Source organism: Parus major, chromosome 4 (assembly GCF_001522545.3).
Source record: "Parus major isolate Abel chromosome 4, Parus_major1.1, whole genome shotgun sequence".
NCBI lineage: Eukaryota > Metazoa > Chordata > Aves > Passeriformes > Paridae > Parus > Parus major.
In genome coordinates this window covers 30,430,279-30,451,378 of record NC_031771.1, presented here as the reverse complement: position 1 = coordinate 30,451,378, position 21,100 = coordinate 30,430,279, and the positions used below count along the sequence as shown (strand labels likewise).

General features: G+C 36.5%; 1 long non-coding RNA gene across 2 annotated transcripts; it reads right to left on the bottom strand.

The window, feature by feature from the left end:
• Nucleotides 1-4,789: 4,789 nt before the first annotated feature.
• On the bottom strand, nt 4,790-20,539 carry LOC107202675. 2 transcript variants are annotated; one of them, XR_001520790.3, is made up of 3 exons: nt 20,395-20,496; nt 19,481-19,610; nt 4,790-7,639 (listed from the first exon to the last, which is right to left on the bottom strand). It is a non-coding gene; the product is annotated as an uncharacterized LOC107202675 (long non-coding RNA). The 2 variants fall into 2 exon arrangements; XR_004497153.1 differs by lacking the exon at nt 19,481-19,610 and having other exon boundaries at nt 5,854-7,639; nt 20,395-20,539.
• Between the last annotated feature and the right edge of the window lie 561 nt (nt 20,540-21,100).

Here is a 21,100-nt window from a genome sequence, read left to right as displayed (position 1 = left end):
GACACAAAATGATAAATCTTGCATACAATAATTCAAAGAATGGGAAGAAAATCTATGCTTTTTACTTAAGAGTTCCAGAAAAGTACATTTGCAAAACTGGAGTAGTAATTATGTACTGGTAAAATTATGTAATTAGACAAAGTAAATATTTTATATTAAATATATAACAAAGCTAAAAAAAAAAAACACTGCTGTGTTTAAAATCAGCTCTGGGGATAGTGACAATTTCATCAAATGATAAATAAGATGCATCCTTGTTGATTGGAAGAGGAAGAGGAACAAAGAGTGGAAAGCAAAAGCAAGAGGAGGAAAGGAGATGAATTATGGGGTGCACAAAAACATCTACCCATATCATGACCCTTAAAACCTTTGTAAATACGTTTTTGTTACCTTCATGTCCCTTGCAGGCAGACCCCAACATGCTGTGCTGTGCCCTTAGTGCTGTACTTTCATCTCTGTGGGCCTGGAGCAACATCACAGAATTTATATCTGTATCACTGTCCCTCAGGTCTGCTAATCTTCCCCAACAGGGCTGTAAATAGCACCACTCAGATTCCCTTTCAAATAAAAAACTCAATGAAAAAGAGAGAGGGAAGATCTGCAAGTAACTCCTCCCAAGGCCATGACCTCCTCCATTTATCACAACCAGAGCAGGTAGATAAGGAGGTTTGATATGAAAGCATCCTTTCTGAGTGACTACATGTTAAATCAACCTGCAGATGAAGCTCTGACAGGTGCTGATAGGAAGGGCTGGCAGAGGCCACGTGAGAAGTGTGTGCTACTTTACCCATTATTTTCCAGCCTCCCGAGGGTATTTGGAGAAAGCACAAAAGATGAAAATCTTCCATCTCTGTAAGTTCATCACTCCTCTCTCACTTAGGTCTGTGCAGGTCCTCTGAACCATTATATGGTTCTGAAGCCATATTTCACTCCAGATCTTTTGCTTGAGAAAAGAAAGACATACACTAGGACATACAGCTAACATCTGAAGAGCTATGTTTTCATCAATTATAATTCCAGTTATTATTTTGGGCTTGCATCCAAGAGTAAATTGCAAACATTTTATGCAGTTTCCACATTAACAGATAGTTAAATGTTACATCTAATAAATCAAAGATAAAATTATTAAATTCATAAGAGCTTTTCTTTGATGTACAGTACAAAATTTTTACACTTTTTTTTTATGCCATGTTGAACCACTATAATCTTTACTACAGTTATCATCCCATTATTTAAAGGTGCAAACATGGGTAGTAATAAAGGAAATGTTTTATCAACAAACCCTGCCACCCAGAAAAAAAATGTCACGTTTTACATCTGTTTCACTCAGTTGAAGAGATCATACCTTGGAATCTGATATACTATGTCTTTGTAGAAAACTTACATGAGGAAGGTTATGGGTAGATTTTAAAAACTAGAAAATATACATCAAATATACATTAAAGTCTAAATCTGCAGTAGTAGCCCAAATGGAATATGCAAATAGGGTTTTAAACTTCCAGCATGACTGCTTCCAGGACTAATTTGAATTCAACGCTTTAGAGTCAGAATATATGAAGCAGAGTAAAATGTCAAATTTCAGGGCTGAGTACTTTGCCTGAATTTTAACAAAGCAAGTAAGAATATTAAACCTCAAGTTTTTGTGCCACAACACTATTATGTGCATTCATAAAATCACACCCTGTCCAGATGCTTGCTCAATTTGGGATTTATATCAGGAGTGTGCTTTTAAAATGGATATCCCAGTCATTCCCAACTACTGTACTTTACTTAGTGTCATGAAGCAGTGTCAGAAAAAGCTAACCAGATTCTCTTTGACCTAATTGTGAATTGAAGATGTGTACAACAGATGCAGTCCAACTATTGGGGGGCGTTCAATCCACAGAAGCTGATTATCAATTAGTCTGGGTAAACACACCTGAGACACACAGAGTTTGGATGTTGCATTCTTGGTACCAACAGGTTTGCTCTACAAGCCTTCTCCCATGGGGCTGCACTACTTGCTTATGCAGATAAGACTTCAGTCTCCTGAGTTAAAACTTTGTCTTTTTGCAGTCAGCCTGGCTGTTGGGATTTAAGGATAAAAGCAGACATACCCCCTTATAGTCCGTGGCAGCTCAAGAGTGAGCTTCAAAGAAAATTAGAAAATAACAAGCAGCCCAAGTACCTTATAGAATTAGATAAGAAAATTCCAGACAGAATATGTATATATATATATATATATTTACACAATACTCATTTTGTGATTGGGCTGTCTTGAGCAACCTTGAAAAATTGTACAGGTTGTAAAGTTTGAGCTAATGTGCCACATGTGCACATGTGCACATGGCTTCAGTATCACTGTACTTTAAGTGCTACTAGGAAAGGAATGAGAATACATCTTGAATCCTTTAATTTAAAAAATAGGTGAGTGCTATTTTTAGCACTTTTATATGATCTTTTTTTGGAGTATGTGGCCATATAGTCCCACAAATTTACATCTGTCAATTACCTTTTAATAAATACAAGATTTACATGTAATGTATAAAATAGAGAAAAAGGCTACAATGTGTAGCTACATCTTCCAAATAACTCAGACCAAAGTACAAAGTTTGGTACTCAGCTGAATTAGATACACTATTTATGTCTATCTTTCTCATTTTGTGGTTTTTCCTTCTGTGTTCAATTACAACATCATCTTTGAAGACATTATTGCTGGAATTAATTACTTTGCCATATACCAGAGCAGTGGCATCCTGAATTTGTTACATCAAAGGATATTGGCTGAGAAGACAAATAATTAAATGACCCGTAACACAGGTAAATGATGCTTCTGGCATCAAAGGGATCCCCTAGGAATACTGTGCTCTTTGGTTCAGCCAGTCATGGAAAATGTCATTGCAAGGGCTGTGTGAGGTTTTGTCAGTCCTTCAAAGTAAGGGGTTTCCAAACAGGATCTTCCTGTTTGTTTTCCTTGTTTGCCAATTGTTCAGAAAATACGAAGATGAATGTAAGACTTGGTCAAATATCAATTCATATGACATGAGTACTTTAGCACTTGGGGGCCAGGCTTCTGAGCCACTTCCAGTGAAAGAGATGACAGTCAACAGTAGTCTGTCATGGAAATGAGTGGAGATGGCTGACTAAGAATTTTCTGGTGCAAAAGGTATTACCTTTAAATCTTAAATTAAACCAAGACCATTATTTTTAGTCATATAAATTCTATACTGCCGCAATGATAATCTGGTATGATCGAATCTTTACACAATTTCATGTAAAATAGTTGTTCACACAACTTTTTTCTTTTTCTTTCTTAGTGTTATTTTATTACCTCATTACCTCATTTTTATTACCTCTAAGCTCATGGCTTAGATCCACACTTTTGGTGAGATACTTTCCATTGCTTTCTAAAATTAATTTTCTTAACTAAAGGTACTCTTTCTTTTCTGCTTCTTACTGTTAACAACCTGTTAAAACTTAATAAGGAGGACAACAGTCAGAAGGAACTAGACTTCTCTGTCAGTGTAGAAATAATACACTTTATGAGTACAACTAAGGAGCAGTAACTGCTAAATTCCAGAACAAGAAAATAATTACTGCACCTCTGTGGTGTCTCTTGGAAAGGAATGCTTGCCCTATGGGGAAGTCACCCTTATGGGAATTTTAAATAAAATATTAATTTACTTCTGCCTTGAGGATATGACCATTAAGCTGAACAAGTCACTTCCAAAATTACAGGTCCTCTTACCTAACTTGTGCCATGGGCAGGAACGGGCTAGTAAGTCTAGTTTGCTCCCTAACTGGATTCAACTGTAAAAATCTTCTGACTTCAAAAAAATCAGAGTCACATTATATGAAAGACTTCCCTTAAGCCAGGATCTTTACGTGGGTCTACCACAGCTGGAAAACTTTGCCATGTGTCACAGGAGTAATGGTTTTAATATGGCAGGAGAAGGAGGATTCTTGGGAAGCGCAGAAAATGCCTGCAGGGTGGTTTATGGCTTCAGTGTGGTAGATGACGTATTTTGTCCTCTTACAGAACAAAACGAAGCATATTTGGAACAATATCTTCAAATTGTGCATAGTAACAGAAGAGAGCACAGAATTTTAATCTGGCAAAGTACAAGCTGCATGTTCCTAGTAAAACATCTGCCTCTTTACTGTGTTTGCATAGCTGCTTCCTGTTTCTTAATGTCAGACAAGTAATTAGGTGAGGATTCCATGATAGATTCAATGTTCCAAAGTTTAGACCTACAAATCATTAAAATTAGGTTTGTTGTGACTAGGCAATAATGTAAGAAGTGATTTTATCTCCATACTTGGGATTTGCCAATGTGTCTGTGAAAGACTCATCTTTGCCTGTATAAGAAGGCTAAGCTGATTTACTCTGAAAAGTTTTTAAAATTATACGACTCCTGTGTGGACATTCTTATATCAAAATAGTTTCTGCACAGTTCATCTTAAATGGGTTTGCAATCAGATTCTTACATAAGTGTATGATGATCTGTTCAGAGGATCTACTCATGTGGAGAGAAATTTCTTTGTAGCATTTAATCCTAGAGGTTTTGTCTTAAGAGAGTGTCCAAGATGAAGCTGAAAAAGATCTCCACCTAATGACAACTTCTGTTTGCAATAGCAGTTTAGTACTAAGAAGAGCACAGTATTTTTTTTTGCACTTATAACTTTTTCCATTGTATCCATGTCCCATTATACTGTCCCCTTTCAAAGTGGGATTTTACATCTTCTTAATATAAAGACATTGGATTTACTTAGCATGTAAAATAGGAGCACAGGCCACTAAAAACATGGATTGAGATTTAAAAAAGAAATTTTAATATTATAATTTAATTAGTACACATGACATTTTCTAATACATTTACTAAACTAGGTGGTTGATCCTGCACATCTTTTATTAGTTAAAAGAAAATTCTGTTTAGTTTTGCCCAGAATGTATGCAAAAACTTGGACTGTAATTCCAAAGAAGGACTGGACATTCATGCTTCCAAGCCATGAATCTGAGTTAAGCACCCTCTTATCTTTGTGTCAACACTGAAGGTTTTTTCTAGATGTATGTCCCTACAAACATGAGTTGTTTTGAATGAGAACATTGGATGAGAAACATTGGTTTCTTTTTAATCAAAATAACCAATTTGTAGATTAAATGTCATCAAAACAGTAATTTTAAAAAGTTATTAAACCCCAAAGAAACTAGGTTTACAAAGAAATACACTTTACTGTTGCTCTTAAATAAAAAGAATTAGAATATGTATGTGTTAGGCTCATTCATCCTAGAATGACTTGTAATCAGATCATGACAAATTCCTATTAGAGCACTTTCTCTTGGAAAGTTTTGTTTACATAGAGATCTCCTGTTAAATATGTTTATATAACACCTATATGAAGACAAAAACAATTATTTCTTCTGTTATGTTTTATGTCCATACTTACTGAAGTAGTTTTGGGTTGAAGGGAATTATTAAAAGAGTAGTCCTTTAAAGCATAATTTGCCTGCTCTGTGGGTGGTTTATTCACTATGTTGTTTATGTTCTCTGAATAAATATTTACAAAAATAATTTGGTGTTTACACAAGACAGACGATATTTCCACCAAACACTGTTTCAATAACTTTTAAATTTTTTCTACTTTTTATACTTCATATTATATTCTTTTCACTAGTTTGACCATGTTTTCAATACCAGTAACATTTAATGAGCTCTAGGAAAGTTAAAACAAAACCCAAACAAACGAAATAATGAAGACAAACCTGAACTTGTCTTAACAATAGTGTGTGTGCTATTAGAGACATTTCCAGGGATTTTTGTTACCAAGATATTCAACATAGTGTGAAGCACTTGTTTTTGTTTTTTTTTTTAAATTGAGAAAACTTGGCTAAAATAAAGTGGTTTATTATTTCAAATGCTATTTAGGCTATGGAAAAAGTATACAAAAAGTGTTCAAAAGTGTACAAAGCTCTGTGATCTACTTCCCATGAAAGGCAGTGATTCTCAGTGAGGTCCTGCACATACACATGTCCACAGACATTTCCACGTGCAAGAGGAAAGTGGAGTCTTACTTCTGAATCTGAATGGTGGTTTTCTTCCAGTTCACAGTTAAAGAGGCATCAGCTGCTGAGATGTCTTTGCTTAACATAAAAACAGGAGAATAATGTATTTTCCTATGGGAGGCTTTGACAAGGGCCATGCTGGACAAGGATTCCTAGGATTCTCTACTATTACCTAAAAGATTCTAACTTAAATATCAGTTTTGATAGTGAATTGATTTGTTTTGGGAAAACTATTTTTGTGCTAGCACTGTATACACATCAGACCTTGGCTGACCAATAATGTCTTAACAAAATACATGTGTTCTTCCAGCAAATGGCTCTAGCATTTACTTGGTCATGGATTAATATGCAGATTGATTATTCTTTAAATTAGTGGTTAATAGCAGAACAAGGCATTCTCATTACTTTTGTGAAGGACACTGACAATCTGAAAGCAGTGCAATCATAATTAGGCTGCTCAGCTATTGCCACCTGAAGCTTTGTGACACAACAGGGTCAATTTTGTGATATTTTTGTTCATATCACGAGGGTGAGGAAAAAAATTACTTCTTTTGTCTGCATATTACACCTTGTAGCCCAGCCCAGAGCTCTTCTGGTTGTCTCCTAGTATGCAAAAGGGAGTTTTCTAACAATTAGTCTGTGATCTACTTTGTCCTTCCCTTTGCCTCTTTTTGCTTGTGGATAGGAGAAACAGTGTGGGTGTAGTACTGGTTGAGACCTGAGGGAATGAATAGGAGCTGAAAACTGCAGAAGTGCTTTGTCCATAAGGCGAGAAGGATCAGTTCCAACCTCTGCCTTAGAAGTTCAGCAGATGCTCTGGACTTAGGGAAGAAGAGGTATTGCTTCATTAGTTATATCTGCTCTGTGAAGAAAAGGAGGGCTTCAACGTTAAGGCTGAGCAAGGCACTCTGCAAAAGCAGCAAATCAACCTGATTTTAGTAAAGCACACTGTTTCGAAGTGTTTGAAATCAAAGGCAGTACTTGGATATAGATGCCATGGTACTGGAGAAATAAAAAAACTACATTTGCCTGGTACTTTTCAGTCAGCCTCAGCAGCTTATTAATGCTAATGCAAACTAAATAACTATTATAATAATCTTGTTTTATTGAAAAAAAAATATAAATTATCTTCAAATTCTGATATTCTGTTGACTGAACAGGTAGAAAAGTAAATGCATTGCTGTTAAATATTCTTTATAAATGACTGGGAGGTGTTGAAGAAACAAAAATAACTTCTGAATGTAAGTTTCTCCTTTGGGAATTTAGAGCAGATGTGCTCTGTAAAATAAGCCCTGGTACTTTTATGAAGGCCATGAAGTGGGGCTGTAAAAAGGCGCTGAAGCAGCTTCATGGGTCGTGGTTCATTAACTCTAATTGTCACGTCTGGATTCCATCTGATGGATGACCAGGTCCTTCCTTTCTCACATCCGTTTTTTCACTGTCTTCAGGTGACCAGCTCCCAGGGATACCTCTTCCAGAGGTGTTTCCAACACTGGACTTGGGCAACACTCTAAACCACTTCAGTCATGTTTGAACGCTTCTTTTTCTTGTTGGATTTGCTCCTTTTCTTGTATTCTTCCCGTGTGTAGCTTTCCTCTGGAGAGAATAAAGGCATCATTAATGAAAAGCATTTTAGATTTTGAGGGATTATGTTACAGATAAGTTTTCCTAATTGACGAGGCTTATTTTAGAAGGTCACAGAATTTTTATACACATTAAAAATATAAAATGTAATAAGCCTTATCAAGCTCCACGTGCCTTCTGATTTCAGGCTTGCTCTAAGGGAGTGAAGAAGCAATGTTTTATGTACCACCCACGTAAGACAACCACATAATTTATAGTATGGGGCCATCTGTGTGTTTCCCAAGTTCTTGTTTTTTTATTAGAATTAGCTCTGAGCCAAAAGCAGAACATTAAGGGAGAGAAAAAGATGTGAAATAAGAAAAGAATGTTCCTCCCTTTATTTCAGGATATTATACTTGTGACTGAAAGCTGTGTCATGACAGTTTGGAAGAGGAAGGAAAATCAGTTAATTGAGTTAATGAAATTAACTGAAGTAATTAATGCTTTCAGACCAATGTCAAATAGCAGTGAGTATATTTCATATGTACACAGAACTATCTGTTTACCCCACTAAAAACAGTTGAAAAGTTTTAGAACTTGAAAATTTTTTGGCAAGTCTAATTCCAAAGTATAACCAAAACCTCATGTCATGGTAAAAGAAGGAATAATCTTTCATTACTATGGGATATTGCAATTTGATTGTTTTTCAGTGTGGTTTAAGAACTTTTCTTTAAAGTAAGTAAATAAGTAATGGTGTGGTTTTAAGGAATAATTTCATTAGTATGATTGGTAGAAGGGAATTTTCTGAAATCAAGATAAATAAGATCTGTAAATCTGAACACGTTTTCTGAGTTTACAGAATCAAAGTCTAACATTCCATAAGGTTGTACTTTCTTGGCTGTTAATATTGTCACAAGTATTCAAACCATCTTTATTTTTATATCCCTGATACACTGTGCCAAAAAAAAAAAAAAAAAAAAATCAATAAACTCTAAGCATGTGAAACAGTTGGAACACTTCATATATTACTTTTAAATGTATCAAATTGTTTGTACATGTAGCTAAAGTCTTGAAAAGAATTCTTAAAAATACACTTCAAAATTAATAGCACATTAAATATCTGTAAGTGTATTTTTTTTTCAAGTATATTTGGTTTTTATTAATGATTTTTCCCCTCAGAATGCCACCATCCTAGGGTATGTCTATCAGAATTGTCTGATACTGATTTCTAAAAATCCTTTCAGGATTTATATTTTTTTTAAGGTATTTCCTGTATTTTAAAATAGGAAGAAATATCACAGATAAACTGAATATCCAAATTTCCACTTCTGTAAACTTATCAAAGTTCACTTTAGTTACTGATAAATGCACTTGCTGTCTCTGTAATTTATCAGTGTTACCACAGCATTATTCACTTTTTTGGGCTGCATTGCCTGAGTAGAATTTTAATGCTTTTAGTTACAATCCTAAAAAAATACAATATGCATAACAAAATAAAACCAGCCTCTTTTACCTCTGTTTCAGTGTGTCTTGTGACTTTTATTAAAAGAATCTTCGTATTTTCTGAAACAGTCTTGTTCCACTCTACAGTATAAAGTCCCTACTTCATTTGGGGTTCTATATACTTATTTAATTATTTTACAGCCTCCACCTTTTCATTATTTATTACAAGTTGGGATCAAACTAATCCTGGTTCAGTCATGGCATAGTAAGCTTATTAATTTTTAAGTCTGCAGTTTTCTCCAAAGTGTCCATGTTCCAGAGGGCATTAATCAGGGATGAAAGCTGGTGGCTTATTCAACAGCATCTCTATAGTCTTACCATACTTTTGTATTTTTATTGCCTAAAAATGGACTTTTTTTTCTCCCACATTTTATCTATATCTAAGGAGCTCACTATTTTCACACTGCAATATTTAAACTTCAGCCTTTGTTGTGGTCGTGGGCCTTTTGAATTTTCTTTAATAACAGAAGGAAATGAGAGGTGCTTAAATGTACACATAAACCATTTTTATGCAGAGCTCTCACTTCTTCAATCTCCACTGTTAAGTATTTGATTTCCACTTTTCCTTTGGGAAGCTCTACTACTCTGCTTCACTTTACTGTTTCATATGCATGCCAGTCTATTTTTTCAGATGTTTGACCTTTATTAGCTGTATAAAAAAGAATATAGTTTCTGCTTTGATAGCATTCAAATCCTGAAATTTATCATTAGGGAGTTACTCCATTTCCAGCTCTTTTCTTTTGGACCACCTCTAGTGGTTTTAAAATTGCAGGCTTTGCACAAGCTTAGCATACTTTGATATCTGATCTATACAATCTGCCATCAAACAAAACAAGGCCAACATGTATATTTGACCTGTTGCATAAATTTGCATCAAGGAAAAATACTGTATTTCCTGAGAAGACTGCTGGTACCTTTGGATATTGTGACGTCTATGAATTTCTTTTTTTTTGTTCTCTTCATCTACTCCTCTGTACTTCCTCCATAACTGATTGGTCCTGAAGTCCTTAGGCATCTGTGTTCTTACCTTTAAAATACACAATTTTGTTTTTGCAGCTTTCTAAAGCACAGTTATTCAATACTTAAATTGTTTGTTTAACCTGTTCTTTAATGATGTTCTCCTATATTTGAACTGCTAATAGATGTAGGCTTTTGCTCTGGCCTTGGTACCATACCCTTTTAGAATTGTTCTCTCTGTGTGGGCTCATGAGTGTCATTTGTCTCGTTTAGGCTATGGCCTGAATCAAACACAGTCGATTTATGTGAGCAAAACAAGCTCCAGATGAGCCATGCTACCTGTTCATGTAGAAGGGTATTTGGGAAGGCTTGGGATTACCTAATCACTACTGGTTTCTAATGCCTTTGTTATTAGTTGTCTCACAATGTTTCCATTTTTTATAAATATTTTGATATTATGAGGTCACTGAAAAATAGCTATGCTTTCACCTTAATATTTCCTGATTTTGCCTTTTTACTTTTGATTCTGCCTCACTGAGGGCTAGTATTTTCTCTTTCTCTTTCACCTCCTGATCCTTAGGTTATCTTCCATTGAAATCACAATAGCAATCTCTTAGTGCTGTTGTTGGTTTGGGGTTTTTTTTCCAACTCTCTCAGTTTCCCTCAGGTTGAAAAGTTTTCTTGAGGTTCTGGAAATCAGGACCATCCTTTTACATGGAGCAGTGAGTGCAGAAATCTTTAACTTAGAGTTTAGTAGATCCCTCCCTGCATTTCAGTGAAAGTTGCAGGAAATTCAACCATAATGAGGAAATATGTTCCTTTATGTTTTGAAGTATTTTCGTATTTTAAAAACATGTTTTATAAGTAATTTTTTTTCTACTTAAACTTTTTAATCAGTCTTAGTAGTGGAATTATCTATAGGGAAGAAGATTTTATTTTTAACCAATGCAACAAAACTTATCTTTGTTATGAACCAGTTTGAGGACAGATTCACAGCTCTTTTGCAAAAATCTGCCCCCACCCTTACTTCCCACTCCATCAGCCACAAACAAAATGTCTATCAAATTCAAGCTGCATAGTGAGGAATAGAGGAAACTAAAGAAAACAAATTTTATTTTGAGGTATGTTTGCAAGATTCCAGCCAGGTCAGGCAAAAGCCTGCTGAAGGTCACTTATCCATGTTTCCACAGTTGCCTCTCTGCTCCACAGGTGCAGTTCAGCACTGGCTGGAGAGAGCTGCGTGGGGCCAGTGGAGACAGGGGCAGAATCAGAGCTCAGAGAAAGAGAAAAGCACATGCAGAAGCATGAACTATTTTCAAATTTCACTCACATTTCCAATGTTTCTAACCCCAAGATGAGTCTGAGTGCACACTAACCCCTGTGGCTTTGCCATATTTTATGAATGTTCTAGGGCACAAAGCTAGGAGAAATCTCTAAGATTGGTGAGACCTTTCTACATTCTTTTAGATATGAATTCTCCCACAGAGAGAGAGCTACTTGTAAAACATAGTCCTCAAAAAAGTCTTTTCTAGACACCACTCACATAGATGGGGTACAAGAGTATCCTATTTTTAAGGGGAAAATAGAATTAGTCTACAGAGAACGGGAGCTGGTGGAGTAGTCTTATTTATTGCCTTCTTTGAACCCAAACTGTTAGTTTTTCAATCTGGGAAGGACTACTTAACCTCTCTGGCACTTACTTTGTTAAATACATACATACATACATACATACATACATATATATACATATGTGTGTATATATATCTATAAATCTATATATCAGCTACATTTACCTCCCAGGGAAAGGACAACTGTTGTATACCTCTGAGTTTACTAGGAATGTCATCCAATCCATGACTGTTACCCAACATTTCAAAAGCAATCCTATGACAGCAATAAGGACTGAACTTAGTCCTAAAATAATATATGCCAGTTCCTTAGAGATTCCTGGGAAAGTCTCAGCGTTCGCTGTAACTCCCACATTATTAGTTTGAAAACACAGGGCTGTTTTTTTCTTTCTTTTTTATCCTCCCCTGTAGGGCTTTTCAAAGGTGACTTATTTTCCCTGAGTTTTGCCACTGAAGGGAGTTTTTGAACTTTAAACTTTATATTCTGGGAGGCAAAGGAGTGAAAGGAAAGCACCCTGGTAATGTTTTTGTATGTGGGAAGACTTGCTATAGGCCAATTAGGTTTCTCAAAAAGTTTTCTCAAAGCAAAAAAACAAACCAAACCAAAACAAGAAAAACCAAAAAAACCAAGACAATAAAACAATCTTGTTCATAAGGACTTAAACCTCTTGAATTTGTTGTTTGATGTTGATATTACTGTCTTTGAATACCTCACTTTGATTCTGATCAGCACATGGCATCTTGTGGTCCACTCATCATGCCTTTTTTGAGTTGAAATCATCAATTCAATCTGCATTTGATGGAGCAGTAGCAGATGGTATTTATGAATGGAAGCATCTCCCTTGTCCTTACACTGAGGGAATGGAAGGCAGGGAGAAAAAACAACTATTGTTACGGGGTTTTCTTCTTGCCAGACAAATTACAGAACTATCACTTTCATCCACCTCTTCCTGTTCTGGCCTCTAGACCATTAAATACTTTCACACTCCTAGCAACTAAAATTGTTTATAAATTACCTTCAGACAAAGGAGCCACTATAATTATTTCAGATTAAATACATTCTTTTATTTAATAATCCAGCATCTACCTGCAAGTTTTCATCTCTAAGACCATGCCTGCATTTCCATACAGATGGTTGTGCTTCAGTATTTCCCATAGCTCCATCCAGGCCAAAAGCTATTGTCACTAAATCTCTACACCACACAGGTGGCCCTATACAGATTTTTTCATCAGAGTAAAAGGCCCTACATTTTCATTATGCAGTGATAGCCTGGTTTTAGTAGTACATCTGAAAACTCTGCTATAAGATATATTCTTTCCCCCAAACCTCCATGACTCTTAAGAGAAATTTATATATGTGCAAATATATATAACACAGAGCAAAATATGAAATCTACAAATCCTCCCACTGGATTTAATTCTCTACCACTTTAAATACTTCGCTTTAAATAATCAAATTTGGAACAGAATTATAACATCATCTCCCACTTTCAGTGTCTTCAAAGAGTTGAATATTTGGGTTATTTAAATTTTTGAATGTCTTCTTGCATTGATCTTCTATTAGGTGTAACCGTGGTGTTAAATACATGTTTGCTGTTTTTGCTTTCAGGCTAGAAGTTGATTTTTTTAAGCATGAATCACATATAGTTTTATTACTTATTTGTGAAAGGGACATTCAGAAAAAATCAAGGTATCTCTCAACTTGAGAAACCGTAAAATAGATCCCAGGCTTTTTAAAAACTACTTCAAAGGGAAATTCATAAGGAATCTTAAAATCATGAAGCAAGAAGCAAGGAAAAGCTGGAATGTACCTCCATCCTCTCATAATCTAAGGCTGTCATAGCCACTTCCTTGGTGCTCTGATAATATTCTTAGGTGACATGTGTGATTGTGGTCAGACATGGACATGGTTCTGAATAGTCTCTGACCAAAGCCCAAGTGAGTCTTTCTTACTGTAAATCTCATTTCTAAGCACGTAGGCAGTAAAAGAAGCATATGGCACATACTGAGGGGTCTTACATGTTGTGGTGATCTCATTCACTTAAAAACCATGATTAAAGTATCTGCTGTGACACCCAAGTAATACTTCTGAAGTCCATAATGCAGTGTAAAAAGCAGCAGAGTTTAAAGCAGTAATTGAAAAATAACTTTTTTTTTTTTTTTTTTTTTTTACTACAGTATCAAACACAATAGTAAGAAGCTCATATTCATGGTTGATTTTTTAAAAAATGAATATAAATTCCAAATTCTCTTTCATCAAATTAACTGAAATTTTACTGTAATCTGACTTGAGTAGATAGGATACTTCTGAATAATTTATAATACAAGTAAATTTTTGACCTCATATTAAAGAGATGCTCAAAATATTTTAAAGAGTTTTCACACAGGGCAAGATCAAACATTAATGACAGAAGGAACATAGGTGTTAAAAGAAAGTGCTGGTTGTAGCAAAGCCTGAAAAATACTAGTTACATTATTCTAAGCAGTGGCTCAATCGTTAGTAAGATGTGAAAGCAACCTGAGAACAGTTAGGCAGCAGAGAAAAAAAAAAAATCATTAAGTGAATGTAATCTCACAATCTTTAATATTATTAATTATGCCAATGGGGTGAACAAAAAGCCTCAAGCCAAAGAGCCTAAACCTGACTATTTTGCTGGTTTAGAGTTTGAAAATACTGACCTCTAGAGCAAAATGCATCAAGCATGTGAATTGTGCTATTGCCCCTTCTCATGGAATGAAACTGACACTAAATTATCAGATCAGTACAGGTCACTAAGCATTGTCCCCAAGATGGTGAAAAATGTCCCTTTGTGACTAAGGGGAAGTTAAACATTAATTCTCCAGGTTTCCTCCTGCAGATCTAACACTGTTGTTACGTGCTTTAATTTTCCCTAATGAGAACATAGCCAAGGCTCTTTATTCCTGAAATTGTACTTTGTAGGTAACATATAGATGAAGATGGCTAAATGTTCAGCTGGGATGAAAATGTTTACAAAATTGGATCATATCATGCAAAGCTTTTTATTAAAAATTATTCAGGAATTCCTAGTAATCAGTTACAAAAAATTGTGTTACATGATTACATATTTCCTTTCGTACGGTATTTTGTTCTCCAGGGTAATCAGATTTATTGACTAGTAGGAAAGGATGTTACTCTCTTTCTTTCTTGCAGTGCTCAGGACTTGGTCCATATTCATTTCATTCTGTGAAACAGTGGCTGATATACAACATTTATTGTTTCCTTTGGTTGGATTTTGAAGGTTTCAGCTGATGTCATTTTTCTAGGCATAACCAGTTTTTTGCAAACATGTGATTGCTAAGTTTGCTTGAGCCCTTATTTTTGAAAGAAAAAGGAACAGAAGGTTTTTTTCTGCAGACCTGTGTGCTTGCAGTATTCCCAATGACTCCAAGGCCTCACGAGGCTTACCAACAGTTTGTAAACAAAAGAAATTATCTCCTGAGGAATCATGGAAACATTAAACTTTCCTAATACAGAACATACTAAAAATATTAGAAGTATCTTAAACATCAGAGGATGCAAGTTCTTGGGTGCACTTACTGTTTGTACTTATCACTGCTTAGTATGTCAGTACTCAAATCATTACAGGTGAAGTCTTCAGAGTGATCAGCTCAGACACCTCCGCTTTTAGGGTCAATATTATTAAACATGGAAAAATTTAAGTAATTTTAATGTAAGTAAATTTTTAAAAGACTAGTTTAGTGGTTAGGCAATCCTTCTTTTATTTCGATTATACTATGTGTATAGTTGTGGGGGTTTTTTGTTTGTTTTTTTTCCTGTAAAAAAAGACTATAGATAAGGAGAAATAAATTTTCTGGGCATCTTTCTTGCTGTCTTACCATTTGGATTATGCTGTGTAAGTGGAGCAAAACAGTAAATTTCTTCCACTGAAATTCAATTAGTGCATATGAAATCAAATTTCCCTCAGGCAAAAATCTGCTAAGTAAATAGAACTCCTTTGTGTGCACCTGTGTCTGGAATAGCTTGTCACGCAATGGAGATATGAATGGCAAAGCAGGCATTTTAATCTTCAGACTTGAGATTTCAATTCTAGCAGACACTGCTGAAAGCAAAGCTTCCAGGGATTCATGTGTTGTTTCTGGCCTTTGCAAGATAATTCTTCTCCAAGTAGCAGAGCTAGTGGCTCACAGTGACTAGACATCTCCCTCCAGTGGGAGATTTATTGCATAGACTCTGCTTGGAACTGTTCTTCTAATGACTGCTTTTGGCAGCAAATGCATCACAAGTTCTTAAAACCTCACTCTCTTTTACCTTTTTACGATAAATCTGTCATCTTTTATATTCCTTAGAGCAAAACTCTATGAAGCACATTGCACTTTGCCTCAAGGAGCCGTTGGTTGGCTCCTGACAGGGACACTGGTCAAATAGTGAAAAGAATTAAAGTCAAGGCTTTACCTGCTACACATAAGAAAGAATCCTAGAAAATCAGAAGACTGCTTCATCACAGTTATCCCTTATATAGAAGAGCTACAGTGGCACTGGGGCATGAAAATGATGTTCCATAGAAGTTGTGACAGTGGGTTTAGCCTCTTCTAAAAGGGCAGCAGGAAACACGTGCTGCAGCCTCCTTCAGAACATCACACCACTACAGATTTCCAAACTTTTACTCTAATCCATGTCCTGCAGATTGTGCCATATGCTAGCCTGTTGGCATCTAACTGTAAAGAACAAAATGTAGTGCCAGCAAAAAAGGCTTCAGAACACAGGCAATGAGTATAGTCTTGATTTTACATTTGGGTTTTCTGTAGGCTTCTGTACTACTTTCAGTAGCTACTATTATGCACAATGATACACACCTTATTTTAAATTTAGTTTTCTGAGTTAAGTTTCCTTATGACAAATCTAGTGAAACATTTCTGCATTTTTCAGTAGTGTTCTTCTACTTGTTCAGTACCCTTCCTCAAGTATCTTGGTTGTGTTATCAGGAGTTTCTCTTACTTCCACCTCAGTCAATGAATAAATGCTTCCAGATTTCTTATTTCTCTTCCCTGAACAAAGAACTCTGTTGAAAATACTCTTCTTTTCTTCAGGTAGATACAGACTTTGGAGGATGGCATTCTCTATATTTGCATGAATTTTTGCATTTGCTCAAAGGTAGAATAATCTTACAGAACATATCCTCATTTTTATGAAGGAGGAAAACTCTTATCCTTTAATAGAAGGTAAGCATACTTCTCCTCACTTCCTAATTACTCTATTTGATGTGTCTAGTCTGCCACACTTGGCCATGCACACTCCTGTCTCCCAGTGCCTTTCCTCCACTGACTGGCTTTTGAGCTGGAACAGGAACAGTTGATATGCACCATATCCTCTGCTCTGGAGTACCATGATAATATGTACTGTAATATGTGGTGAGATTGGTTTTTTAGAACAATTTCCCTCAAAACTTGCCTTAGAAATACAGGAAAATATTTCAATTTCTTATTTCCTTAATCTAAATAAATATCTGAAAAATATCTGTGTTCCATATTGTGGGAAAAGCAAATTATGTGCCAACTTCCTGGCCAAAAGAGAAAATAAAACAAGCAAAAGTAAAACTACCTTCTCTTAAATAACTGAACTAACTGGAATATAAATTACAATCCTCTTGTAGCAGTCCTCTCCTCTTCAGATTAAATGCAAGAGGGAAATCAAAGGTTACTTCTTCCAGCTGTGAGTAGAATGTACTGGCTCAGTGCTATATGAGTGTGCTAAAAGACTGATGAAGGACAGCACATCACTGAAACAAGTTTTACTTAGCTTTTCTAACCAGACATCTGTCAGCATTAGTGCAAAAAGGGTGTATGGCTTTCATTCTCCTGTTGCCACTGTAATTTTGGCTTTTTATAGGTTCCCTGCTTGCCAGTCTTTCCTCTAAATGCATATTTAAAAAAAAAAAGAACAACCCCACTGTCAGAGAAAGGCATAAACATAAACATGGTCACAAACCTCTGTTATTGCAGAAGGATGTTGCCTGATTTCAGGGGTTATTTAACTATAATAGTAAGCATGGTTTGTTCTCACAACAGCTCCATCCAAAATCATTGAGTACAAAGTTCTTTGAATATGGTTCCAATTAGGAATGTAAGAACCAGGCCTGCTGAGGGCACACTGAGGTTGTTGAGATATTTGGCACCTATGAGCTCTTAAATCAATATTCTGCTCTCTTATAGTGCTCAGCAGGAGGTTTAGCTTTCTCTTTGCAAACTGGAAGTGTGGTTGTGGTGATATAAAGAGGACAAGTGAGAAGTTCTCAGGCAGTTTGGACACTAAGGAGATGCTGTCAGAGATAGTCACTCTATAACTCTGTTGTGAGTTACTGGAAGCTGAGGGCAAAGAAGGGGACCTAACCTTGTCTTTGCACAATGGCAGGCATAAGCTTAAAATCAGTATGATTCTATTAACTTTCCTTTTTGATCCCATGAGATATATCTCAGTTATAGACTGGTGAAACAGGGTTTCATTTTCAAATTTCTGCCTATGCAAAATTTGTTGGTTGCCAGGAGGACTGCACGCCTTACAGCACGTGCTTCATCCATCCTCCTCAGAGCGTGAGGAGTGGCTGCTCTTGCCATGTCAGTACAACAGACTTCTGCCAGGAAAAACCACTTGTGTCCATGACATCTGAATGAGGGCAGTTCTCATGGCAACCACACTTTATCCACAGAAATGTGCATTGCTTTCAGGCACTTTCCCCTTCTGTCTAGAAATGATGTAAAATCCAAGGGAGCAGAAGAGCAAGGAAGAAACCTAATTGACATGCAAGTGCCAAGCACGGTGACATTTCCTTACCTTTCATGCTGTTAGCTACCGTTTCACAAATTATTAGGCAGGCCAGAGTTTTACAATATGAAACATGCATAAAATGCCCATAACATAAATGTTTTATTTTAGACAGAAATTGAGGTAACGCAGGATTATTTTCTGTCAGATATGTCCGAAACCAACAGCGGTATTGCTGTGTGCCTCAGGAGTTTACTTCAGTCTCTTTCTCCCTACCTCCTTTCCTTCCCCCCTTCTCCAGTTTGAGGAAGCTTAGCAGGGGAAGGGTGATCCCATGGGAGGCTGGGAAGAAGAGAGGATCTCCTTTGTTGATAGGGATGGCCAGAGCCCCCTGCTCCCACTCCAGTCCAGCATCCCCGGTGGTACTCCTGCCAGCGAGAGGTTAGATGGAATGAAGGTGGCTGTGACAGCACTAGTCCTGTAACACGGGATTTCTCTGCCCATGGTGTAAGGTTATGTCAAACCTCCTTTGTAGAATCACCAGGGGATCTGGTTGGGGTTTTATCCAGATTTCAAAATCTTTTGAATGGGAGAAAGACACCCCCGCGTGCTTTTAATGGCATTTTCACTCTCTTAAAAGGCAGCAAATTCTTGGCTTTAGCCTGATGAAAACAAACATTTACCTTGATTACAAGAACATCCTCAGTTTTGCCAGCCTAAGCACTTTATAACTCCTCAGACCATGAAGCAGAACTGCTGCCAAGAGAAATTCCTCCCCTATTGAGAACAGAGGTTGCTCACAGCGCTGATCTCAGCTGTGTGGCACAGCTCCATCCGAGGGGGCAGATCCAGCTCTAAAAGGTCTCGTTCTCTCATCTTATGCAATTTCTATGCTTGTGACCTTTATTGATGCCTTAACCAATTACTCTCTGCCTCTTCATATCGTATTCCTAAAGCTGGTGTCAGGTACCCTAAGTCTACCGGCACGACAAATCACAAAACATGTAATTAGAATAAAGTACTACATTTATTTTATATCATTACCTTCTTTGTTGTCATAGGAGCCACTGTAGATAGAAGCCAGGGTAAACAAGGTGAAAATGACAAAAGCCAGCAAGATGAAAGCTAGTTCAAGGTTTGTGAAGGGCAGCTCCATGAGCTGCTACTGCTTCGCCTAGGAAAAAGTGTAAACGTTTACTTATCTGACTGGCTGTGGAAAGGGACTGCTCTCAGTGGAGAAGTTGTCTTTACTCAGGAGGATACCAGATCCTGGTCAAACTGGTTAAGTAACTTTGGTGGTTAAGAGGGAAACAATGCTGCTGGCTCATACAAGAATGTAAGCTCAAACCTTTTTTACCAAGAGCTCAGAATGTGCTGTTGCTCTAGGGGACACTTAGGGCAGTGACTAAAGCAAAGTTGCACTTAACTATATGTGCAATACGTAATAAATACAGCTCTATGCTATATTTATTTTATATGTTTTTGTGCGCAGTGCATTTAATGACAGAAACATATTTGGACTCTGAAAAAGTAATAAAAACCCACTTACTAAAACAAAAATTGTCTATAATGATCTGTAGGTAAGCACAGACTTTTTTTAAATAGAAAAACTTCTAGAATATAAACCCCCCTGCCTTCTGTGTACTGGGAAGTTTAAAACGTATGAGAGAAAGCCTGAACATTACCACCAAATTACTTATCAAATTCCAGTTAATAGTCCAGGAATTCTGAAGTCAGTGGAAGTTTACAGTGTTTAGCTGCCCCTAGGATTTAGCTCTAAAAATCACTCCCCCAGAAATCTTAAAACCAAGGAGTCCAATACATTTCTATGGAGCTTTGTGGGGGAAAAAAAACCCCAAAAAAACATTAAAGAGAGGAAAAAAAAAAAAGAAAAAAGAAAAAAGAAAAAAAAAAGAAAAAAGACAACAGCTTTTAAGTAAAGAGAAGCTGGCACTTACTGATTGCCAGTGACTTGTGTGTGTGTATTCCATTGGGTTTTCTTCAAAAGCGTCCCAGTTCTATGAAATGGAGTGAGTTAATCACCCGAAGCTGGAAGGATCTCATGTAACCTGATTCCCTGATGTTTTTCGGGCGCTGCCTTGCTCTCAGCAGGTACAGTCCACGTCAGAGCAGGGGGTGCTGAAAGAGGCAGGAGAGGCACAGCTCAACACGTGTTTCTCCTGTACCTGCCTCCAGGATGCTGGCAAAAAGCAAACTGAAAGCACACAAGTGATAGCAATGCCTTTGGGGTTGCCAAGACTGAAGTTTGCACCTTGTAAATCGTGTTGAATTTTAAGCAGTAGTGAAATATTAGCATGGTTTTAAACAAGACTAACAAGTATAAGAAACCCAGCTCAGAAAATGTATCAGCAAGAACTTTGAAATTCAGGTCTATACTGATATAAGCAATAAATATTAGAAGGATATCACGGTGTCAGCAAAACCCAAACCTGTATAGGTGCATACAAAAAAGATCCTTTTGAAGGATCTGTCTGATCAATCAGTGAGTTTTTTTCCTGTTGAGTCTTGGTTTGAAAAACAAAACCACCATTTTTACAAACTGAAGCATCAGCCACCTTGGATTGCATTAGCTACATGTTAATTAAAAGGGATCTCTAAACTACATTTTTTAATATTTTGATTGTTTTATTATTTTAAAATATA